Source organism: Parus major, chromosome 9 (assembly GCF_001522545.3).
Source record: "Parus major isolate Abel chromosome 9, Parus_major1.1, whole genome shotgun sequence".
NCBI classification, from domain to species: Eukaryota; Metazoa; Chordata; class Aves; order Passeriformes; family Paridae; genus Parus; species Parus major.
In genome coordinates this window covers 22,113,239-22,126,122 of record NC_031778.1, presented here as the reverse complement: position 1 = coordinate 22,126,122, position 12,884 = coordinate 22,113,239, and the positions used below count along the sequence as shown (strand labels likewise).

General features: G+C 42.8%; 1 long non-coding RNA gene across 1 annotated transcript in view; it reads right to left on the bottom strand.

The window, feature by feature from the left end:
- LOC107209050 overlaps nt 1-12,650 on the bottom strand; it is a 49,316-nt gene extending 36,666 nt beyond the window's left edge. Inside the window, exon 1 of the long non-coding RNA XR_004498772.1 lies at nt 12,404-12,650. This is a non-coding gene — a long non-coding RNA (uncharacterized LOC107209050). The remainder of the gene's footprint in view (nt 1-12,403) is intronic.
- Between the last annotated feature and the right edge of the window lie 234 nt (nt 12,651-12,884).

Below are 12,884 nucleotides of genomic sequence, written 5' to 3'. Positions count from 1 at the left end.
CATTTCCCAGAGAAAAACCCTTCTGCAGATCCCACTTGGTCACAGAGAGCCCAGCACAGTCATTTCTGAGAGCTGCCACTCTCAGAACACACAGTCACAGCTCTGTTGGTGGCTCTGGTCCTCCAGGGGACCGAGGCTGCTGCCACTAAATTCCTCTGCAGCTGCCAGGAATCGCTCACTGCTGGGAGAGAGCTCATCCCTGCAGCACCATCCATCGCTCCTGCCTCGCTGCCACTGCCCAGGCAGCAGCAATCTCTTCCCACAGGGATCCTGTGTCCAGCTCTGGGCTCCCAGCAGGAGGATGTGGAGCTGCTGGAACCAGTCCAGATGAAACCACAGAGCTGCTCCCAGGGCTGGAGCCAGGCTGGAGAGCTGGGGGTGCTCACCTGGAGAAGGGAGAGCTCCTTGGAGAGCCCAGAGCCCCTTCCAGGACCTAAAGAGGCTGCAGGAGAGCTGGAGCAAGTTTTGGGCCACAACAAATATTTAAATAAATATTTAATAATAAATATTTAAATAATATAAAAGTGGACATAGTTTATATACATTATATTCAGATTTAAAACAATAGCCTGCTGCAAGAAGGAAAATAGTTAATTCAGTGTTAGGAAACTATCCTAGAATTTGGGTATTTCCTTTCCAGTGTGTTCCTGGTGGCAAGGGAGGCTCTTTCACCTCTCATGCCTCAGTAAAAATATACATTTCTTCCACCTTGAAGAAATGCTGTGAGGAAGAACACAGACAATTACTGACAACAGAGAGAAAGAGGATGGAAACCACACCAAATTTCAGGTTAATAAACAGCCAGGCAAATGAAGTGCAAATTAACACAAACACCAAGAAATAGGTGATCTGCAAGTGGGAAATATGGTCTCAGTAATACAAGGATCAAAGAGAAACCAGCCAGAAGAGGATTTCTTTCCTGCCTGGCATATTTGCTGCCTAAAGGTCAGGTAAAATGAATTGTTATCAGCACCTGGCAGCCACACAGGGATGCAGAGACATCCAGCTCCACATTCCCATTGCCAGGCACCCCTTACCCTCAGCAGGTTAGCATGGTTAAAACTTCACCCTGCTCTGGAAAAAGGACCGAGCCGAGGACAGGGAGATGAAATTCAATATATAATTAGCCACTCACAGCTGGAACAGTCACTTGCCATTTTGAAGCAGACAGCAGGAAGAGCAATGGGGAAGGGAGGGTTTCACACACTTTGCACAGCCCCAGCTCTGCAGGACACGGAGTTTCTGCGGAGGGAGAGGTGCAAATGTCAGTGACACGGTGACATTTCATTTCTCACCGAGGTTTCACTGCTGAGGTGGGGCCCAGGCGTTACTCACAGTCTAATTTTAGGCACTGCTCTCTCCACAGAGCCTTGGCAGATGAAAACCCCCGAGGTGGAGCCCCCAGAGCTGCAGGGACAGCAGCTGATTCCCAGCCAAAGGCATCACCGTGCCGGTCCCATGTCGCGCCTTGGGTCAGAGCATCCCTGGACTCAGTGACACAGGGAGAGGGCAGAGCAGGCTCAGGGATGAATGAAGGATAAAGCCTGGACATCTGCCAGCTGCAAACTCAAAAAAAAGTCCCAAAATTCAATAGCCCAGATGTGATTTATGCCTGGTATTTAGTAACATAAACACCGCGTGTGTCGAACAAGATTTATGTGCAATTTGGGCATTGCTTCTATCTGAATCCATCTTTAAATTAGAAACACCACACGCCTCTGACCAGGAAAAACAACCAAACCCTAAACCCAGGTAAAGCAGAATATGACAACAAGCTGGAAAGAGCAACATTTTTGCATGTCAAAATTAATAAATGTTGTATCTTTTGCTCATGCAGAAAAAAAATGCAAGGTCACTTTCAGCAGCTCTAGTGAGCACTAGCATACTGTATGTGGGGCTTTAACATAATATAAAGCCATCTGGTATGGAAACTCAAGCTCAGCAGATGCATTTGGAAAACAGAGCACTCATTTTTATTGTGCACTAAAATTACATTTAAAGTGTGCTCAAAAGCATAACTAAAACAGATTGTCCCTTCCAGCATTTGTGTTGCAGGCATTGATGGGGCCTCTGTTTGTGGAGTCTGTGTTCAGACCTTTGGTCCTCTCCCTGTCATAATATTAAAAGGGAATCATCTTTCTTTCTGGTAAATACAACTCCAAATAATCATCTAAATGCTCTCTTATGCTTGTTAGCTATTCAGATTTTCCTAAGGAAATACAGTATTTGATTTCAAAGTTTGTGCTCGATGAAAATCCATTTGACCAGAAAAGCAAAGCATTACAGGCTGACTGGTTTTTCTATTAGATGCATTAAATTCTGGGTCTTCACAGCAAAATAATTATATAAGGAAAAAAGGCAGACAAAAATATGAGGCATTTTCTCTTCCTGGTGCTGAAAAAGCCACAGATCTGGAACAGTGATAACACCATACCCAGCACCCTTTTAACAAGTTCATCTAGAACCTGTTATTATGAATCCACATTTTCGGAGTTTCAGTGTGATTATGTTTTGTCCCTAGAGACTGGAAATTGGTTACCTTCAACAACAACAAAAAAAAGACAATGTTAACTAAACCAGTGATATATTTGGTCTTGCATACAAACTACAGTAATTTAAGAAGTGAAAATAACTCTTGATATAAAAATTCTTGATTCTTTGTAAGATTTCAGGAAGACAAAATGTTCTAACACAGTTTTGAGTCAGAGTGGTCATAAATCAAAACCGTCATTAATGTTTTCTTCATCTGGTGAAGAGGCCAATATAAGGAAACATTCTCAAAAGTGACTGCCTTTTCCATAAATCAGAATTAACCTGCAAGAAACTTCGAATTCTTTTAAAAAGCTGTCTATTATTTTCCTTTTTGGTTGATCAGCTCTTTCCAAAAAAACCCACACTCACCCAATTTGAATCTTTTAGTGCTTGCAAAGAGAGAATTCCCCATCACATCAACTTTCCCCTCATTTCTGCTAAACCAAGATTATGTCCAAGAGAATCTGAGCTTTAAAGCTTGGAAACATTCCCTGGAGTTATTCCCCTTTTCTTCCCCCCTGCTCCAGAGCCACACGTGCCTCCACTCTTACCTTACCCATGACTGAGGTGGCTCAGACCAGAGGATCTCCGTGACCCCAAATTCTTGTTTCTCTCCCAGATCTTCCATCACAAGTGGAACAGCACAGAGCCCACCCTGCTCCTACCAGGAAAGGATTTGCCCACACCTGAGCAGCAACAGTGCTGGCTCTTTTCCCTTTTTTTTGCCTTCCCTAAATTCCTGCTCTCAGTATCTCCTATAACACAGCAGTCAAGCTTATAATTCACACCTGCTATAAACCTTTAGATGATGCTCTCAATGAAGGGCTCTGTGTGTATCAAAAAATAATAAATGCATGAGTTGGATTGTATATCAGCAATATTCCTCCTTGGAAACTCATCTTTTATGTTGAAGCTCTGGAAAACATAGAACACCAGTCATATTTAACTTCCTGTTCTACCCCTTGGGTGTCACAGATTCATGTGGTGGATTTCAAGACCCCTTCTTTTGTTGTCACATGAACCAGTTGGATTCCAATTCCAAAAAAAAAATATTAAAAATCAAAAGAAGAAACATTAAATATTTTGGGGATTTCTTTTGTTTGCAGAGAACGAAAGTGTAATTGTACCTGGTACAGAACTGCTGAAAGTCAAATCGATTCTGAATCTGTGGGCCCAGAGTAAGAGCAGAGAGAGGTCTGAGAGCTTAATTATCTCAGAAGCGATCTGAGATGTGCAGTGAGCTTCTAGAAACGTCCTGCTTGTCAGCTTGTGTTACTGAACGGTGCCTTGTGGGTGGTTAAATCGGTGACTGGCTGAATATTCCTGAGGATTTCACCACTGCCCTGGGAAAGAGCAATTCACCCAGCTCCTTTTCAATTCTCTTCTCTCTGCTACTCCACCTTTCAGCTGCAAGGCCTGCTCTCAGAGCTAGGAAGTGCTGCTGGAGTCAGGACTGCAGCCCATTGCTGGTTTGGGAAGGCAGTGGATGGCACAGGTGGCACAACATACGCTGTGTCCTCAGCGGGCAGCGCTCGCGCCACAGGTGCCGCCGTGGTTACAGCCATGAATAAATGAAAGGACATAATGCAGAATCAGGCTGCAAATTTTTTAATCTACTTGTCAAAAGTTATCTGAAGGATTAATTATGTTCAGCTATCGACTCTCTCTATGTTCTGGCCTGTGTGATCACAAATTGCATTTGTCAGAATAACGGGATGGTTTAACGCGCGGGAACTGTGCATGTCGTGTTCGAGGTGCCCGAAGGGTTGTGGTGTGTGATAATCCACCCCTTCAAAACCTTCCAGAGATGGAGGGAGGGTGGAGTGGGACTTTTCACCAGGGTATGGAGTGACAGGACAAGGGGAAATGGATTCAAACGGAGAGAAAGGAGGTTTGGATGGGATGTTAGGGAGATATTTCCCCCATGAAGGTGGGGAGGCCTTGGCACAGGTGCCCAGAGCAGCTGTGGCTGCCCCTGGATCCCTGGCAGTGCCCAAGGACAGGGCTCTGAGCAGTCCTGGGACAGTGGAAGGTGTCCCTTCCGTGGCAGGGGGTGGCACTGGATGATCTTGAAGGCCCCTTCCAACCCAAACCATTCCATGATTTTATGATTCACAGACTTCCACTGTCTCTGCAATGGCATCTGCATAGAACACTGCAGGAATTTTGAGAACAATTCTCCTGTTCAATAGAAAAATTCAAGGCTGAAGATGGCAAATTAGCCTGGAAGTGAATACAAACAAGTTAATGAACTCTTGGATGGACAAGCCTTCAGAAGCAATAACAATTCTGGCAGTCACAGGGAGGGCTGCCTGTTTTCTATTAGAAGCAAAGAACAATTCAGGAGCTCTTAAGGTTTGACATTTACAGAAGGTCAGGCTACAGACTCTCTTCTGGCCTTAAACAATGCAAACAAAAGGAGTTTTCTCTCTCATAAATTTTTTTTAGATGAGATACTCTTAAAATCTCTGGAGCTGTGCACAGATACACCAGATGAATATATTTCCATCTTTTAGACCCAAGGTAGGTGGTGAAAAGAGAAAGAACAAATCTCAACACTACAGGAGCGACTTCCCTGAGAAGTATTTCTTATTTCTCCTGTGAAAAACAAATATATGGTAATAAAACAATGAGGAATGATGCAGAACCATCACCACCACAAACAGCTGCAATTGTAGCATTTATTGATGGATGCTCTAATAGGTCTTTTAATAAGGTCCTGATCCAAGGAATTTCTTAATGCAATGATAACAGAACCAGCTCAATAGTCAACATATATCACTACTGGTTATGGAAATTTAATTTACAAATATAAGCAAAGATTAAGTCTAGTGAAGTTTTCTTCCTTTCAGATATATTTAATTGGCATATTTTTGCTAATGGGGGTCTCTATTTGACTGGTAAAATAACTATATAGAATATTACATGGATTAGTTTCAGTAGCAAAATGAGCTAAATTCTTTATTTTGGTATTTATTTTACTGTGGAATATATCCAGATATTAGTGCAACATTTCCTACCAAGTCAATGCATTCCATTGGGGAAATAAGAAAACAGTGAGGAAAACCACAAGGAAACAAAAAAAGCCCCAAATCAACCCAATAACAATGAAACCAACCAAAAACCAACAAAAACAAAAAGTGACCCTCAGAGAAAGGTAAAGAAATCTAAACCCATTAGAATAGAAAAGTTTGCAGATGATTCAGAGTTATTCTCCCATTATCTCCTCTCTCATCCTCTGATTTACCTTTGTGGTTTTCCAGGGGGATTGGGGGTTTTCTTAAACCTCTCTGAGGTCTTTTTTTAACCTTTATTCATATTTGACCTTCATCCTTTGGATAGGAAAGTATTTACACTCAAACTCTGAGGTCACAGAATAACTGAAAAAGTTCTGCAATTATTCCCAAGTCAGCCTCTTTGTGCTGCAACACACACATGTGCCAAGAAGTTGTCATAAATTCAGTCTGGATGCCTGTGATACTTTAATAATTAAAAATTAGCTTGAAATTACCAATATCATAGAATTACAGAACGGTTTGGGTTTGAAGGAACCTTCAAGATCATCCAGTTCCAATCCCCTGCCATGGGCAGGGACACTTCCACTATCCCAGGATGTTCCAAGCCCCATCTAACTTGGCCTTGGACATTTCCAGTGGTCCAGGGACAGCCACAGCTTCTCTGAGCAACAATTTTTCCTCAAAATTAATAAATAAACGAAACAAAAAAAATCTATGCATTCCCTTGTGGAATTCTGGATCTTGTAACCAGTTCTCTGCCACAGTAAAATATCTGTATATATGTACCTTAGTTGTTAGTGCATCTTCTGCCTTGATTAAACAGCAACAGCTGCCACCAAGTTTCCACAGACATGACCCAGACTGTCCTTTGTATTTAGGTCCAAGCCACACATAAATTAAAATAAGGATGAACTCCATTAAAATAAGGCAGTGAACTCCAGCTACAAAGGTTTTTTTTCTTCAGCAACATCCACAAATAACTCCTCAATTTTAATGAGACTTTTCTCCATTTACCACACACCCAATTAGGGAGCACTTCCTCTGCCTGTGCTTTGCAAGTCTGGGAAGTTTTAGGCAGAGAAACCCAAAGGAAAGGGGCTGATAGAGCTGGTACTGCTGCAGAAAAGAGCAAGATTTAATAAATACAGTGGAGCTGCATTTGATATAGGTTGCTCTGCTGTAAGACAATGACTTTTGCAGCAGCCTGCTGGAATTAATTGTGTGGATGTAGAGATGAAGTTTAACCCAGGGTAATTTGGTTAGGAAGGAGAGGTCAGTGCCACTGGGAGTGAAAGTTCTCTCTCACAAAAAGAGTGATTTGAAGCTGTGCTTCATTAGGCTAATGATAATAATGAAATCACCGTGTTTGAGAGTCTGTGGTCACACCGAGATGCAAAAGAGCAAATTTACCCCAAAGGTGAATCTGGGCAGAGGCAACACAAGACACTCCTCAGGGGTCTGTAACTCCACACAGGTGGGTGTGGATGAAGTTTACATGCAAAGCTCTGAGTATTGAACCAGAATGATCAATATTTACATAAAACACAATTGGTTTCATCACTGTTTGCATTTCCATGTTTCTACAGCTTCAAAAATCTGTGGCTTTCTCCCCCAAAGTCTTCACCCAGGTGACACTGCCAGTCTCACCCTGGGAAGTTGTGAGTGTCTCCAACACACCACACAGCACAAGAGATCATCTTCAGCTATTTCAGGAGGAATTATCAGCTCTTAACGAGTTTAGAATTGATTTGCACCAGAAAGCGAGTACACAAGGCCATGCACCAGCACTACACACCTGACATGTCACCTGTGGCTGTGACAAAACCATCACACTTTGCTCTGTCAAACATTTCAAGTGTTTGTAGAAGGAACCACTTCAGCTCCAAGCCAGCACCTCGCATTTGGCACTGGATGCTAAAATCCCTCGCAACAACACATTTCAAATTCTTGAAAGCTCTCACTGTGTTCTCCCCAGGAGAAAAATGGAGATTACAGAACCTTGTCTTCCACAGTAATAATACCAACTTAAACAGAGATGAAAGAAAAGAGGGAAAGGTAACAAGGGTGAATCTTTTTTGCTCTCTGATTAAATCAACTCTTTTCTCAGACAAGAGTCCTTGCTTTTCCTGAGCTCTATTTTAAAGTCTGAGTTCAAATACAATTTCAAATGGTGTTTCCTTTACTCCCCTGAAGGAGAGATCAGTAGAAATGGTGTGGTGGTGAGCAGGCAACACCATCTAGCTGAGGAAATTTGTGTCTGAGAGAGACAACTTTATACCCATTAAAAGCATAACAGGCAGCAGAAAATTCAGAAAAGGGCAGACACAAAGCCAAGGCATTAAAAGCAAAGAACAGCTTGTCTCCCTCCAGACCATGGACACTTTTAAATTGTCTTTTACCTGAATTCTCCAACCAGGTATCTGGATGATTAAAGAGACACCTGTGAGGGCAAAGTTTTCTATTAACTTTAACAAACTCAGTTATAAGTGAAACACACTTGGAAACAACTGAAAAAAATCCTGATCTCAACACAATACTCAAGATGAAGTCTTTGGGATGAGTTTGGATAAATAACTCAGCCCCTTCTCAGATTGGATAAATAACACAGCTAATTGCATGATGTAGTTGACAGGTCAGTGATCTCACATCCTTTGTGTCCTCTGTTCCAAAGGCCAGACTTGTCACCTTGCACCCCTTTGGTACCAGATCTCCTTTACCCAGTTCTACCCAAAAGGCCAGAAAAATCACTCTGGAGGAACCTCCCACTCTCATTTTCCCATATAATTACTGTATTATTTAGGCCAGGTTATGAAACCTCTTTTATTTCTGAAACTTCCTCCATCCTGATGGTAATAAACCAAGGATGTTGACATTAATTTTATCATTCTCCATTGAGCTGGCACCCCCAGGATGCTGCAATTCCCATACTGGAAATGCACTTCAGTGAACTCCCTATAATGAAAACTTCATTAGAAAATTTAGACTTCAATTAAAATGTGAAATAGCCAGAGTTAAAATACCATTTGTGGTGGAACTGTTCTGCTTAATGCAAGATTCCAAGACACTAAACAGAATGGATCTAGTTATTACATCGAGTTTTATCTGTTTTTCTGATCAGTACTAAATGCCATTTGAAACAAAAAAATCCCCGTATATTTGGTGCAATATCAAGCTGATACTTTAGTTGATTATTATTTTCTCATTACAATTTTTAAGGAATCCTAAAGATTTATGTGAGTAACTTGTGTTTTGTGCTGACAGCAATTTTGCACTGCACTTTCTTACTCCTGTGATTTGCTTAATTTGGTTTTATATTTGCAAGTCCTCCAACATAACTTGCCCTGATTAAAGAAGGAAGAAAATCCTCCCCTCAAACCCAATTTTAATTTCTCGAATTGTGCTCTGATTACCCTTTTAGTGAGAATTCTACTGACAAATTTCTGCCAGAATGTTTTTTTCTCATGTTCCCACACTGAGACAACTTTTAACTTACAGCAAAGACAATTTAAATTCAAAATGTTGAGAAAAATCAAAAGAACGAGGCAATTGGGGTATAGGAAATAATCCAGTGTCATCAGTTTTATGCAGGGTTTCTTTTGCTGAAGCTGTAAATATTCAAAACAGGTGAACAAATAATTTATGGGCCATTTGGGCAGCACATGGAGCAGCTCAGCCCCAGGGGAGCCCCCGAGGCGTTTTGCCTGGAGCTCCACAGGTCCAGACAGGAGCATACAAATTGTTCTCCTTCCTGAGCCTGTGCCCAGGGAAGGAGATAACCCAGGGAAACTCCAGCTGCTCAGACAGGAGAGTTTGTGGAGTGAGATGTATTCCTCTCCACTGATGTACATCCATTTTCATGATGTTGGATGATGTTTCATGATGTTTCATGGAGTTGGGTGTGTGTTCACAAGGGGAAAGAGTGTCTGACTCCAGACAAAAACCTGGAGAATTTCCTTTCAGCATTGTTTGCCCCAAGATTTCTCGAGGTGGGAAAATGTTTTGCGCTGTCCTGACACAGAAATTCCAACAAAATTCCCTCATCCCCAAGTTTTTGCCACTAATTTTGTCATGGCCACTGATTTTCACCACCTGTTTCCTACCACACTGTCCCTGCCCACCCACACTGTGGGGTTTATCTGCCACACAAGCCTGTTGAAAGATATTTAATCCCATTTGTTTGGGAGGAAAATGGCAAATGCTTCAACAGATGATAATGGGGTGTAATGGCTGGGGGCTTTTAGCACATCAATGACAAAACACTTCAGAAATGTTGCTGCAATTTCTTTCAACACCATTAGGAGCTGCATTAAGGCAGTTGTGTGAACACACAGCAGAAGATGTGTACAGTAGTTCTCTTAAATATGAAAAGCAAAGAGTTTTTTAAAAAGCTTTGCAAAACTTTCACTGAAATATTTCTGATTACTCTAACACAACATATGGGATGGTTCTCAGCTTTTCCCTCGTACCTCAAGCTTCTTTAAATCTCCTTATTAAAACCCTCTCAACACCATTTTTTTCACCCAGAAACTTGATCCCATTTCTGATTTAAAAACATAAATTGCAATCAATAAAACTCCCAAATCTCTGGTTTTAATATATATTAAACCACTGCACCATAGACTCAATTTATTGCACAGAAATAAATAGATCAATCTGCATTTTACCTTAATTTCACAGTTTGTAAAGTATATTCCCTATACCACCTGCAAGGCACAAGGTATTGTTATTTGCTTACCTTCATCATGTTCTACCTAAAACTCTTAATTAAGGAAAGGAAAAACAAAATTGGAATTAAATCACGTTCAGGACCAATTATCCTGCATGACATTCTAATTTTCCACTCTCTACTTTTCCCTCCCCTAAGGCTGGGCACAGGAAGGGCCCCCAGAGCTGGGAGGGTTGGGGACAGCTCCTGCAGAGCCAGCAGTGCCAGTCTCCTGCCCAGGAACAGGGACCAGCACCAATCCCCTCCAGCAGCCCCCCAGAGCTGCACTGCACTAACCCAAAAGATCACCTTTTAAAAGAACAGCAGCCACAGAGTCCTTGGTTTGGGTTGGAATGAGCCTTTACAGCTCATCCAGTCAGACTGAGCAGCCACACGCTGAGCTCTCACAGACAGATGCAGCTGCTATGGCTTTTCCAGACTCTCTGAGCTCAGCACAGGGCTGGCAGTGCAGTCAAACCAACACCAAAACAACCTCCAGGCACCAAAACTGCCCTCAGCAGCCTCCTGCAGTCACACCTGGGGCTCTGTTTTGGGACAGCAGGTCTCCAGTGGCTCTGGGGATGCGGATCTCTCAGGGGAACAACCCCACACAATTAAAGACAGAAGCCATCACCTCTCTGATGGCTGTACAGCAACTCATGGAGCTCCTGAGGACCAGGACAGCTCCAGCTCTGTGTCCCTGCAGGGACAGAGCTCTCACCTCGCTGCTCTCGCTCTGCTGCTCCTGCTGCAATTAAAACAGCTCCAAGAAAATTTTAAAAATATTATTATTTCCTTACAGTGACTACTTATGTCAGCAAGAGATAGCCCACAGGGGACAGGGTTGAAAAAGCAAGGCTTTGTTTGTTGTTGTAATTCTCCACACTCCTGGGCCAAACTTTCTGCCAATTTAGCAGTAAACAACACAGAGAAATGTAAAGGTATCACATTGCAGACAATTAAAACCAAAGCTGCTTTTATGCAAACTCCTGGGCATAAATACATAATCTGCAGCCCTCAGAGAAGGCCTAAGAAACCAGAGTGACTCAGAAATGTCGTTCCTTTGCTGTAAGTGTTTTGGGGTTTTCTCTTTTTTTTTTTTAGATCAACAGGCTCTATTTAAATGACAGCACAGCAGGTAGACAAGTAGCAAAACCCTAAGATCACCTGATTTCTGAAAAAGGGGATTCTGCCCCTGTGCTCAGGTGAGACCTCATCTGCAGAGCTGCCCCAGCCCTGGCCCCAGCTCAGGGAGCAGCTGGAGCTGCTGGAGCCAGCCCAGAGGAGGCTCCAGGATGATCCCAGGGATGGAGCAGGAAAGGCTGGCACAGCTGGGATTGTTCCTCTGGAGAGGAGAAGCTTTGGGATGAGCTCAGAGTGGCCTTGCAGGGCCTGAAAAGGTCAACAAGAAAGATGGAGAGAGAGAATTGACAAGGGATGGAGGTTCAGGACACAGGGAATGGCTTCCCACTGCTGGAGGGCAGGGATGGATGGGATATGGGGAAGGAATTCCTGGCTGGGAGGGAGGACAGGCCATGGCACAGGTTCCCAGAGCAGCTGTGGCTGCCCCTGGATCCCTGGCAGTGCCCAGGGCCAGGTTGGACAGGGTTTGGAGCAGCCTGGGACAGTGGGAGGTGTCCCTGCCATGGCAGGGGTGGCACTGGATGGGCTTTAATGTCCCCTCCAACCCAAACCAGTCTGTGCCCCTGTGGTTGGGAATTCTCAGCTCTACAGTGTCCTGCTGTGCTCAGCCATGGAGAGTTTCTAACCTTTTATTGTCATTTTTATCACAATGTGAGTGTTGTGGGGCACACTCTGGGAGGAGCAGGACAGACATCCCAAGCTCTCTCCCTTGTGAATAATAATAAAATACTATTATTTTATTATTATTCACAAGCCTCAAAAGTTAGATAAAAATAAAAGATTAAATTTTCAGGAAGATAAAATTATGGCTATTTCTTCATTTAGCTTTGTGTACCAGCCACTTCCCTAAAACGATGGGAGGAGATGCAGCTTCCAGCAAACCCACCTTAGCTTTTCCTACACCATCCTCAGAGGTTTAACTCTTCAACAGCTTTTAAATACAGAAACAGAATGGCAGAGTTCAAACCAACACAAAAGTAATCAACACTGAACCGTGTAGACTGACCAGGCAGAGGAAAATCCATTTTGTCCATGTTTTTCCCCTGGAAGCACTGGAGCCAGCAATATTCCAGATGGCTGTGGCAAGCCCTCCATCTTCTGCAGTAAAATGTTGCTGTGATCCAAGCAGACACACACATGTGCTCCTGCAGAGTGACACATCCCCCAGAACGGAAGAAGAAGAAAAGCAAATCTCATTTACAAAGAAGTCTCAGCTTAGGAGGCAATTTGAAAGATTAGAATGAGGAAACATGTCATCGACAAGGCTGGTAATTAGAAATGATTTATTGCCTTCTCTTGTTAAGCCTGTTATTAAGACAGAATATTTTCCTACTCCTACTTCTCCTAACATATATAAAACCTCAATTATTTAAGTCTTTTGTTCTTTACAAAAACTGCAGGACAACTGTTTTAGTAGCTTCCACTCAACTGAGAATCAAAGCACTGTTAGCTACATTAGCTCACTAAAAATCTTTCACGAAGCCAGC